Below are 12,963 nucleotides of genomic sequence, written 5' to 3'. Positions count from 1 at the left end.
CAGATGAGAGCAATTTGGACGCAAAGGCAATAGGGCGATCATGCGAGCCATCCTTGTGCGCAAGCACAGCACCGATCCCGAAATCCGATGCATCTACCATCAACAAAAGGGGTTTTCGGGGATCGAATGGCGTAAGGCAAGTATTTGAAAGTAACGCCGATTTCAACTGGCGAAAGGCGCGTTCGCATTCCGTCGTCCAGACGAACGGAACACCTTTACGGCGTAAGCGATGAAGCGGAGCTGAAATGGAAGAAGCATTGCGCACAAACTTTGAATAATAATTTACCTTACCCAGCACACTCTGTAGCTGTTTTAAGTTCTGCGGTGACGGCAAGTCCTGAATGGCACGAAGGTGCTCTGGACTCGGATGTATACCTTGGGCATTTATGACATGCCCCAGGTACGGTAAGTCACGAGCAAAAAACACACATTTGTCCTTCCTCAAGCGAAGACCATTCTGACGCAATACCTGAAATAATGTTCGGAGATTCTGCAAATGTTCTGCTTCTGTCTTTCCTGAGATTACAATATCGTCCAGATAGTTCGCAGCCGTAGGGACCGACGCACAAATAGTTTGTAAATATTGCTGAAATAAAGCAGGGGCGGATGCACACCCGAATGGCAGTCTTTTGAAGCGATACAAGCCAAGATGCGTGTTAACCACTAAGACGCGCTGGGATTCTTCGTCCACAGGTATTTGCAAGTACGCATCTGCTAGGTCCAATTTTGAAAAATATTTTCCCGGGCACAGTTTGTCAAAAAGATCTTCCGGGCGGGGCAAAGGAAAAGTGGCAGTCACAAGTTGTGGATTCACAGTTGCCTTGAAGTCCACGCAAAGTCTCAGTTTTCCGGAAGGTTTTGGCAAAATGACTAAGGGTGAGGCCCAGAGAGAAGCCTGCACACGTTCAATGACACCTTGAGATTCTAATTCGGCTAATGTTCTTGCGACCTCATCACGCAATGCGTGGGGAACATTGCGCGCTCTGAAAAATTTTGGTTGCGCGTTGTCTTTCAGTTCCAAATGCGCTTCATAGTTCTTAGCGCAACCAAGGCCCGGTGCAAAAATGTCTGCAAATTCTTCACAAAGACTAGAAACACTGGCGGAAGGCACAGTCTGATTCACGGATAGGACCTGATTTACAATAGACATATTAAACAATTGAAACAAATCTAAACCAAACAAGTTCACGGCACTAGAGGAACGAAGAACATAAAATGACACAAGTTTTGTCTGTCCCTTGTATGTTGCAATAAGGCTGCACTGTCCTAACACAGGTATGTGCTGTCCTGAGTAACTAGTTAACGTAACATTTGCGGCACGCAATGGCGGGGCGCCCAGTTGTTTGTACGTGTCGTGATTGAGCAAGGAAACTGCAGCTCCGGTATCGAGCTGGAATGGTATCACTTTTCCTGCAAAGTCTAAGTCCACAAAAAGTTTATTGTCTTGTTGACGACAAGAGCGACTGTCTCGTGCAATTTGAACGGAGACAGGTACAGAAGCACTTGCGACTTTACGGGATTGCCGGCGACGTCGACGCACACGTTGGGTGGGACGAACACAGTCACTGTTAGCTAAAGTGTCACTGGACGGGTGGGAATGTACTACATGGATGTCCATGGGTGAAGGTCCACGAGCCTGATTGTCCTGGGTTCGATTCCGGCGCGAAGCAAAGGGCCTGGAATTTGTGTGATTGTCTGATCTAAGCTTTTTCTGGCAAACACTTTGTACATGTCCTTTCTTGTGACAGTAAAAGCAAATAGCTTGGCGTGACGGGCAATTTTCACGCGAATGTCTAGTCGCACACCGCGGGCAAGATTTCACTGCATTTGCTTGCTTACGCGGCGCACATGGTTGCAAGCTAGGCGGCCGCTGTGAAGTCGGGCGCGAGGGCCGCTTAGCGTCCCGTGCAGCGGGCCGATTAATGTGACACACTGCTGGCGAAGTTTCAAATGATTCCTGAGCAAAGTCAAGTGTGTCTTGCCTGTCCAATATGTCTATCACTTGTTGCAGGGAGGGATTAACTAGTTTCAAAATCTGTTCCCTTATGCGAACATCAGAAACGTTCTGTGCAATTGCATCACGCACCATAGTATCGGAATATGGGAGGCCACATTCACAGGCAAACGCGCAGTCTCTAGTAAGGCCTTGCAAAGTTGCTACCCACTCCCTGTTAGTCTGACCGGCGGTACGTTTTGTACGAAAAAACGTATACCGTTTTGCAACAACATTGACTGTTTCTTTGAAATAGGCATCTAAAGCCGACAAAATTTCCTCGTAGGTCAGAGTTGCTACGTCGCGTCGGGGAAACAATTTCACTATCACCCGGTAGGTAGACACACCGACACAAGAAAGCAAAAACGGCTGCCGCTCTTTACCTTGAATTCCATAAGCAGTGAGGTGGAACCGGAACTGATCGGCCCACTCAGTCCAGCTTTCGGTTGTGGCGTCAAAGGGCCGAAATGGCGGTGCGACAGCGTTGTGTGGCTGCGGTAGCGATGAAGCGGCGGGTGCCGCATCGGTTTGCAGCGCACGTTGACCCTGGACGAGCTGTCCAAGGGCTTCCAATAACGCCTGCGTCTGCTGATTCTGCAAGCGAAAAAATTCGGACAGTACATCTGGAGATTGCGGCGAAGCCATGACACAAGCAAATTAGAGCAAGTATAACACAAAGACTGCAACGTGGGCGCGGCACCACTCCTCGGCGCCAAAATATTGTTGTGTCGATTCCCTAAGGTCTCGACACAATGAGTGGCTAGGTGCACGCGAAACTAACGCAGACGGGCGTAAATTCTGAAACAGGAGACTGGATGAAAACTATAAAGAAAAGAAGAGAGATTTTAATATACTTAACTTTAATGTAGTCTTGTTCTTGTTGAAATACATCTCTTGCATAGTAGTAAGCAATTAGCAATGATACACATGGCGCCTTGCTAGGTAGTAGCGATGGACTAGCTGAAGGCTATTTAATCTGTCTCTCGGCAAATGAGAGGAAGACGTGATACGTGTGGTCGCAAGCTATGTCGTCCGTACAACTGGGTCGAGGTCATGTCCGTGTCTTGTGACCTGCCATGTGGTGGCGCTAGGATTGCGAGTACACAGTGGCGACACGCGGGTCCGACATGTACTACAGGACCGCGGCCGATTTAAGTTACCACCTAGCAAGTGTGGTGTCTAGCGGTGACACCACAGTCACATTGGGTACTGGGTAGCGGTCGGGAATTGTGCGGGCATTGAGCGCTCTGTAGTCTCCACATACTCTCCATGAATTGTCTTTTTTACGGACCATGAGAATTGGAGATGCCCATGAACTATCAGACCTACTTACAATACCTGTTTTTAGAAGTCTGTCGAACTCAGCTCGCGCCGCAAGCAGCTTCTCTGGAGGCAGACGCCGCGGGCGGAAGGCAACGGGTTGACCTTGTGTCGTGCTGATGTGGTGTTGAGTATTGTGTCTGCATTTCCTGGTTGCGTTGACGGGTAAGTGCTGGAAAGTCTTGAAGCAGTTTACGAAAAAGTGATTCCTCCGACAGTGTTCTGATATTGCCTACAGTATACGAATCGTTACGACTGTCGGTTGTCTTCTTGTGTGACGCACACTTGTGCGCCCCGCTTAGTTGCGTGTACGAAATCGTATCACAATATCCCGACGCGGATGACGCGGTAGAGGAGCCGGAAATCTTCGTGCGGAAAGACACGGGCACATAGCACTGCACTTGAACCGCCGCGGAAGACGCAGTAGGCAATATCCCTTCTGTGGGAACGGTCACCAAACGGCGGTTAACCAGGTCGGGCATAAGTCGGTAGTTCCGTAAAAAGTCCGTTCCAATTATAGGACTCGGCACATCAGCAACCACAAAAGTCCATTTTGGATGGAAGTTGGAATTCAGATGTAACGCCAATTGTTTCTCACCATAGGTAGATATTCTGGAATTGTTTGCCGCAGTCAGCACATGTTGCGTTGTTGTCGTCAGTATATCACCTCTCTTTCTTGGATAAACACTGACTTCTGAACCTGTGTCAATCAGAAACTTCTCACCTGAAGAGAGGTCCAACACAAACAATCGGTGTGATTGGTTGACTGCAGATACCATGGCGTTTTCACCTCTTTGAATCACGCTATGACTCGGGCGCCTATGTTGTTGTTGACGAACGTTAGCGCCCTTTAACGCCCGCCTTTTAAGTTTGGGTAGCTGCAGGGTTGAATACATTGACGGGCAGTGTTACCGAAGCGTCTGTGGTACCAGCACCATTGATCTGTCAAATCCTGTTGGATAGCATTTCTTCGTCTTTTCCAACTGCGACTTCGTAGCTGCTGGTGGTCTGAAGTTACTTGCACGTTGAGTTTTGCCACTTGTGCTGCCAGTTGCTGTATGGTGGGTTCGGTCGATGAGCACTGCTGCTGGGAAGTATTACTGCATGTTCCTGGCTCACTGACGTCAGATTCCATCACACTACACGTTCTTGGGCCACTATCCTAGCTGTAGTTGAATTCGGAACACGCAGAAACTTCGGTTAAGCTGTTTGCGATGGTGTCTGCCTTTTTTGCTAAGACTTGCAATGGTAAGTCTGTTTCTGCTGCAATGACGGCACGGATGTTGGCAGGAAGTTTACGAAGCCATATTAGACGTAAAGACTCTTCAGATAGGAGTTCAGGGCCGGCTAATGTACGTAAGGCTTTGAGTACTTGTGACGGAGTCTTGTCGCCCAAATCTTCGTATGCGAAAATTTTTTGTAGTCGCAAATCTGGTGACAATGTGGATGGGGCGGGGATGGCCAGCAAGGTCCCCCGACTTGACGCCATTAGACTTCCTTCTCTGTGGCGCTGTGAGAGACAGAGTGTATCAAGAACCCCCAACGACAGTAGAGGATATGGAACATCGTATTACTGCAGCGTGTGCGGCAATATCTGTAGAAACTCTACAACCTGTGCAACACTGTCTTGTTTTTCGTTTGCAAACGTGTGTTGATGCAAACGGAGGGCATGTCTAGCTTCCTTTAGCGCAAAGTAATTTTGTTGCGACAAGGTTTCTTCTACTAGCTCTATCACTTCTAAATTTAGATGTGAAACCACTATATTAAATTTGTCAATGTTGTTAGACACCCCACGCTGCCGAAATATGCATTCAGCTTGCGTAAACCAAAGCAGGGGGCGCGTCAGCCAGAACGCGGAAAGCTTAATATTTCCGTGTCGCGCGTAGGTACTCCCATCTTTTGCGTTAACATCTGTCGTTCCGTTTTGTGGCGAATGAAAGGGCGTGGACCGCGATCCTTGGTCGAACAGACTGTAGTCTTCAATCTTGATTCCACTGCCCCATGCTTTTGTCTCTGAATTCATTATTCTCGTCGGTATACATATTTTCTTTATGCTTCTGCTACGATTTTTCGGGGTCACCACTATGGGAGCCTTTATATTTTATGAAGTAACAGCTTTTTCATGAGATGAGAAAACATTTTATTTTCCAAGCACAGATCAAAAACTAACAAGAATAAACAACTCGTAACCAAGCCGACTACGGCAAAGATAAATATCTATCAGCTGCAGCTTTCACCCGCTGTTTTTGGCGCAGTGGATAAATGACGTCGCCACACGTCAATTGAAATGGAAATGAAGTCCCATGCTTCTTTACAGAGCGTAGGGGAACGATGGTGGAGACCCGCACCGCCTTACTAGGCAAGGTCCTAATGGAGGTGGTTTGCCGTTGCCTTCCTGCGACCGTAATGGGCATGAATGAAGATGATGAAGACGACACAACAACATCCAGTCATCTCGAGGCAGGAAAAATCCGTGACCCCGCCGGGAATCGAGCACGTCAATTACATCCGGAGAAATTGCGATGTGAAGTTGACACTCGAAATAAATGAAGCGCACATCTAGCACACGTTGTTAGACTCAAGCGTGCACCTCAAGCTGCATGTCTCAGGGGCTCACACAATGGGAAGGTATGCACAATCCACAAAAATAAACAAGTAACACGTCCAACGCAAAGATACGTTTTTCAAATTGTAAATGTACGCTTATTCTAGCGAAATGAATACTAGAGCTGCAATTAGAGGTAAGACACTTCACTTTGCTAAACACATTTACTAGTGCCCTGTCGCCCACAGAAACTGTATTGTTGTGCATTACATCCAGCATAGAAAATACACCCACATCTTGACCAATGAATCTGTGTTATGTCAACATATGTTCGAAATGCCCTCCGTTTGCATCAACACACGTTTGCAAACGAAAAACAAGAGAGTGTTGCACAGGTTGTAGAGTTTCTACAGATATTGCCGCACACGGTGCAGTAATACGATGTTCCATATCTTCTACTGTCGTTGGGGGTTCTTGATACACTCTGTCTCTCACAGCGCCCCAGAGAAGGAAGTCTAATGGCGTCAAGTCGGGGGACCTTGCTGGCCATCCCCACCCCATCCACCGTCAGGTGGCTTGCGGAGTATGGATGTAGATGTAGAGCTTAAGATCAGATAAAATAGGCCTGTAACATGGCAAATATTGATTTTCGGAAGGGTTTGGAATATTTAGGAGTTAATAGCATCTGAAACTTTCAAGCGGTACTACGTGATGAAGTTTTTACAAGAGGTCAACTGTATTTTGCATCATCGACTATGTGTTGGAAAAAGAACATTTTGAATGAGGAGATGTTCCATTCAGTCCTCTGTTTTTTCAGACACATCAGACATCCATCATACAATCACACCGTACGTCACTCAACTACCACCACAGACCTGTGTATACTAATCACGATGGATTTATAGCTTCATATAATTGACAGTAAACTCACATTAGGCCATCCGGGAAAATGTTAGAAATAGTACTAGAAACAGGTTTTCTGTTTCATCAGGAGAACATATTTGGAAATGTCGCATCTAGAACATCTCTGGCCACTTTTTCATTGTGTGCGGGACATCCATCATGCTGGAACCACATAGATAGACGAGTTCCCAATCCTAGATCCTCCATGAGGAGCACTAGTGTGAGTTCAAAAAATGATGCATATCGCTGTCCATTCAATGTTCCGCGGTAAGAATAGGCGCCTACAATACAGTTAGCAATGATACCGCACCAAACATTGACACTCCACTGTCGTTGACGAGGAACTTGGGGAATCCAGTGGAGATTTTGCACGGACTTGTAGTGCATGTTCCGTAGATTCACATGATCATTATTTGTAAATGAAGCCTCGTCCGTAAACAACGTATTGCTTAGGAATACTGGATTACCTTGCAACTACGGAAGTTCAAAACGACAGAATGCAATGCAGGATTCAAAGTCATTCCCGTACAGTTCTCGGTGCAGTGAGATATGGAACGTATGAAACCGATGCCGATTCTAGATTCTGCACACACTACTATCGCTTATTCCTGCACCTCGTGCAATTTCTCGTACACCCACCTGAGGATTGTGCGCTACAGCAACCAGAAAGGCAATTTCGTTTCCATTGCCAGTCTCTGGCGTTGTATGTCGACGTTTTGTGCGAGCCCAGCTTCCTGTTTCCGTTAGTGTCTTGCAGATGTTGCCGATGGTTCGACGTGGCGGACGCCGCCGATCTGGGTAGCGTTCAGCATACAGTGTCACAACTGCAGTTGCATTTCTGTGACATTCGCCATAAATTAAAATATCTACACTCCTGGAAATTGAAATAAGAACACCGTGAATTCATTGTCCCAGGAAGGGGAAACTTTATTGACACATTCCTGGGGTCAGATACATCACATGATCACACTGACAGAACCACAGGCACATAGACACAGGCAACAGAGCATGCACAATGTCGGCACTAGTACAGTGTATATCCACCTTTCGCAGCAATGCAGGCTGCTATTCTCCCATGGAGACGATTGTAGAGATGCTGGATGTAGTCCTGTGGAACGGCTTGCCATGCCATTTCCACCTGGCGCCTCAGTTGGACCAGCGTTCGTGCTGGACGTGCAGACCGCGTGAGACGACGTTTCATCCAGTCCCAAACATGCTCAATGGGGGACAGATCCGGAGATCTTGCTGGCCAGGGTAGTTGACTTACACCTTCTAGAGCACGTTGGGTGGCACGGGATACATGCGGACGTGCATTGTCCTGTTGGAACAGCAAAGTTCCCTTGCCGGTCTAGGAATGGTAGAACGATGGGTTCGATGACGGTTTGGATGTACCGTGCACTATTCAGTGTCTCCTCGACGATCACCAGTGGTGTACGGCCAGTGTAGGAGATCGCTCCCCACACCATGATGCCGGGTGTTGACCCTGTGTGCCTCGGTCGTATGCAGTCCTGATTGTGGCGCTCACCTGCACGGCGCCAAACACGCATACGACCATCATTGGCACCAAGGCAGAAGCGACTCCCATCGCTGAAGACGACACGTCTCCATTCGTCCCTCCATTCACGCCTGTCGCGACACCACTGGAGGCGGGCTGCACGATGTTGGGGCGTGAGCGGAAGACGGCCTAACGGTGTGCGGGACCGTAGCCCAGCTTCATGGAGACGGTTGCGAATGGTCCTCGCCGATACCCCAGGAGCAACAGTGTCCCTAATTTGCTGGGAAGTGGCGGTGCGGTCCCGTACGGCACTGCGTAGGATCCTACGGTCTTGGCGTGCATCCGTGCGTCGCTGCGGTCCGGTCCCTGGTCGGCGGGCACGTGCACCTTCCGCCGACCACTGGCGACAACATCGATGTACTGTGGAGACCTCACGCCCCACGTGTTGAGCAATTCGGCGGTACGTCCACCCGGCCTCCCGCATGCCCACTATACGCCCTCGCTCAAAGTCCGTCAACTGCACATACGGTTCACGTCCATGCTGTCGCGGCATGCTACCAGTGTTAAAGACTGCGATGGAGCTCCGTATGCCACGGCAAACTGGCTGACACTGACGGCGGCGGTGCACAAATGCTGCGCAGCTAGCGCCATTCGACGGCCAACACCGCGGTTCCTGGTGTATCCGCTGTGTCGTGCGTGTGATCATTGCTTGTACAGCCCTCTCGCAGTGTCCGGAGCAAGTATGGTGGGTCTGACACACCGGTGTCAATGTGTTCTTTTTTCCATTTCCAGGAGTGTAGTTTTTCTTCATTACTGTAGACCGGCATATCAGGTAGACGACGGCAAATGTAACAAGCCACAAGAAAACAGGTGTTAATGTAGCAACGTATGTGAATTACGTTACAGTATAAGAGCAGTTCAGCAGACCAGATTAAGCGGCACTTGTACAATGTCGTGGTGATATCGGTATGTTTACGGAAGGATACAGGTGCCAGTACAGGCAACCCCTGCTCTGAGCACAGTACTATATGCGATGCATTACGTCCTTTAAAAGCCACATATTTCAGAACTTATGAAGTTTAAAACGTGAAACCAAGTGTGTTACCACTAACTGTACCTCTAGTCGCCATTTCGCAAGGATAACCATTATGGGCAGGACACCCATCATTCTGATACCGGATTATTTGACACATTATAAGAGGTGGAACGGTTCAGGTAAGGTACAGCTCAAGAAAGGGCTAAACTATTCCCCTTTAGGAGTGCCATCAATGAAATATAGGCCAATGATGTGTTGTCATACAATACCACACCATCATTAACACTCCACTGACGCAGTACGTCAATCACATCACGATTACCGGCAGCGTTAGGTGCACGCTTGAGTCTCAGGACGAGCGATAGCTCTGTGCTTCATCTATTTCAAGCTCAACTTCGCATCGCAATTTCTCGGGATGTAATTGACGTATTGCGATGCAACCAACGCCATTATGTATGTCATTTTTCATGCTATTGATTGCATACGAAATAATAGGGAGTGACTATTTAAAAATACACAAGTTTGTGTTGAAAATGGTATTTGTTTACGTTTTAAAATTTCGCATATTATTTGGTTTCCTAAGCCCCTACCGTACGTTCATGCTGGTGAAAACCGTTTTTCAATATCTATTATTGTTCCAGATATATTTAAGGTGGCAGAGTTAGGTGAGACACCCTTTATGCTAGTTGATGTATCACGTCCCAGATGCAAAATGACTGTCGACTAGTGTAACACTTCCTTGGGGAACGCCGGATATTACTTGTTTTACTGGATTACTTTCCGTCTATTATTATGAACTGTGACTTTTCTGACAGAAAATCACGAATCCAGACACTTATGAGGAACGGTGTCAATAGCCTTCTGTAAATCTAAAAATATGGAATCAATTTGACATCCTCCGTCGACAGCACTCATTACTCCATGAGTATACGAGGTGCGGCTAGAAAAAAACCGGACTGATGCTGGAAAAAACATTTATTTACAATTATTTACAATTTCATGTTATCTCCTTCAATGTACTCTCCTCCTCGGTCTCTACGCCGCTCCATACGAATTTTCCACTGTTCATAGCAATGCTGCAGATCATTTTCGGTAAGTCCATACATTACTTCCGTCGCTTTTTCTTTTACTGCTTCAACAGTCTCAAATCTAGTTCCTTTCAAAGCTGATTTGACTTTAGGGAAAAGAAAAAAGTCACAGGGGGCCAAATCAGGCGAGTAGGGTGGATGATCTAAGATGGGAATTGGGAATGTTGTGTTTTGCCAAAAACGTCTTCACTGACAACGCACTGTGAGCTGGGGCATTGTCTTGGTGAAGGATCCATGACTTTTTTCTCCACAAATCGTTCCGTTTTCTCCGTACTCGCTCACGTAGGGTAGCCAGGACGCTAATGTAGTAATGCTGATTCACTGTTTGTCCCTCTGGTACCCAATCAATGTGCACAATCCCTTTGATGTCAAAAAAAAAAAACAATTATCATTGCCTTGAATTTCGATTTTGACATTCGTGCTTTTTTTTGTCGTGGAGAACCAGGAGTTTTCCAATGCATCGATTGGCGTTTAGTTTCGGGATCGTAAGTAAAAAACCACGATTCATCGCAAGTAATAACATTTTGTAAGAAGGTGGGATCACTTTCAATGTTTTCCAGGATGTCAGAACAAATCATTCTTCGGCGTTCCTTCTGTTCAATTGTGATACACTTTGGAACCATTTTTGAACACACTTTGTTCATGTTGAAACTTTCATGAAGAATCTGCCTAACACTTTCCTTGTCAACTCCTGTTAACTCAGACACTGCTCTGATTGTTAAACGGCGCTCTTGTCGAACAAGTTTACCGATTTTTTCAACATCAGTTTTTGCTGACAATGGTCTGCCAGTGCGAGTGTCATCACTGGTGTCTTCGCGGCCATCTTTAAATCGTTTAAACCACTCGAACACTTGTGTTCGCGATAAACAATCATCGCCGTACACCTGTTGTAACATTACAAACGTTTCACTTGCAGATTTTCCTAGTCTGAAACAAAATTTGATGTTAACACGCTGTTCTTTCTGTACACTCAACATTTTCCGACGCACAGACAAAACGTCAACTACTTAAAACAGACGCCACGGGCAGACTGAGTGCAGGAGGCAGATGAAACTCGAGCAGTAGGCGGAGCGAGAGTCACGTGACAGGCCACGCGACTTTCAGCCTTATTGCATTCGTTTTATTGTTTCAGCAGTACTAGTCCGGTTTTTTTTTTTTTAGCCACACCTCGTAGAGAGCAAGTTGCGTTTCACAACAACGATATTTTCTGAATCCATGCTGACTTTGTATCAATAAATCGTTTTGTTGGAGGTACTTCATAATGTTCGAACGCAGTATATGTTCCAAACCTCTACTGCAAATCGACGTTAGTGATATGGACCTGTAATTCAGCGGATTACGCCTATTTGCCTTTTTGGCTATTGGCGTGACTTGAGCAATTTTCCAGTCTTAAAGTACTGTTCTTTCTGTGAGCAAGCGGTTGTATATAGATGTTAAATATGCAACTATCGTATGAGCATGCTCTGAAAGGAATCTGACTGGTATACAATCTGGACCGGAGGCCTTGCTTTATTAAGTGATTTAAGCTGCTTTGCTACACCGAGGATATCTACTTCTATGTTTCTCATCTTGGCAGCTGTTCTTGATTGGAATTCATAAATATTTACTTCGTCTTCTTTGGTGAAAGAGTTTCGGAAAACCATGTTTAATAACTCGGCTTTAGTGGCAGCGTCATCGCGCAGTGAAGATATTATTTGCGTCTTGCCACTGGTGTGCTTTATGTATGACCAGAATCTCTTTGGGTTTTCTGCCAAATTCCGAGCCAAAGTTTCTGCAGCATCTCAGGCATGAATTTCTTCATTTACTTGATTCTTTACCTGCAGACGTCACCCAACGAAAGTGGTTTATGGACGCTGGTGGTCCAAATTTTATATGGATAGGTCGCTAGTATCTCAAAAACCTGTTTCCAAACAGGTTTATTGGTCGAGGGGGATGTATTCAGTGGTGTGCCCGATCGCCAAATTTGAATACAATTGATAATTTCCTTTGCAGACACTCAAAACCTCTGATGCATTCAGCTCCCGTGCTGTGTCGATATACTGAGGAAGGGTATCCAGAATGAATTTGCCTAAATATGTGACACACTAGGAGTTTTCCACAACGTTCGGGAAAGTATGGAAAACTGGCTCAGGGGATACATTGAAGCTGGAGTTGGTAACTTTGAGCACATTTTGCAGATGCAAATGTGCTTGGTAAATGTATTAGTTTTGGCCATGAATCCTTTCGTTCTTGCTTCATGAAGGATATTCGGACGCCTTCTCATGGAACTTTTTGTGCTGTTTTTATGTCAAAACTAAATATCTAAAGTTTTTTGTACATGTTTTTCTACACTCTTTATCAAAAACTGGATGAAATGAGTCTGTATTCACAATATTGCCGAACCGACAACTTGGTTAACTTTCATACTTAAAATCATCACAAAATTTATGGTTTTTTTTAATTTATTTCTGTTGTCGATACACTGTGAGCGACAGCAAATAACGTGATGACACTCAAATGTTGGATGTTTTCCCCTCAGGTGCGAGCTGCTGTATAGACTGTTGTAAAATTGCTATTCTTCGTGTCATGGTTCATCATACAGCA

Source organism: Schistocerca nitens, chromosome 9 (genome assembly GCF_023898315.1).
Source record: "Schistocerca nitens isolate TAMUIC-IGC-003100 chromosome 9, iqSchNite1.1, whole genome shotgun sequence".
Lineage (NCBI taxonomy): Eukaryota > Metazoa > Arthropoda > Insecta > Orthoptera > Acrididae > Schistocerca > Schistocerca nitens.
This window is presented reverse-complemented; position numbering follows the sequence as displayed.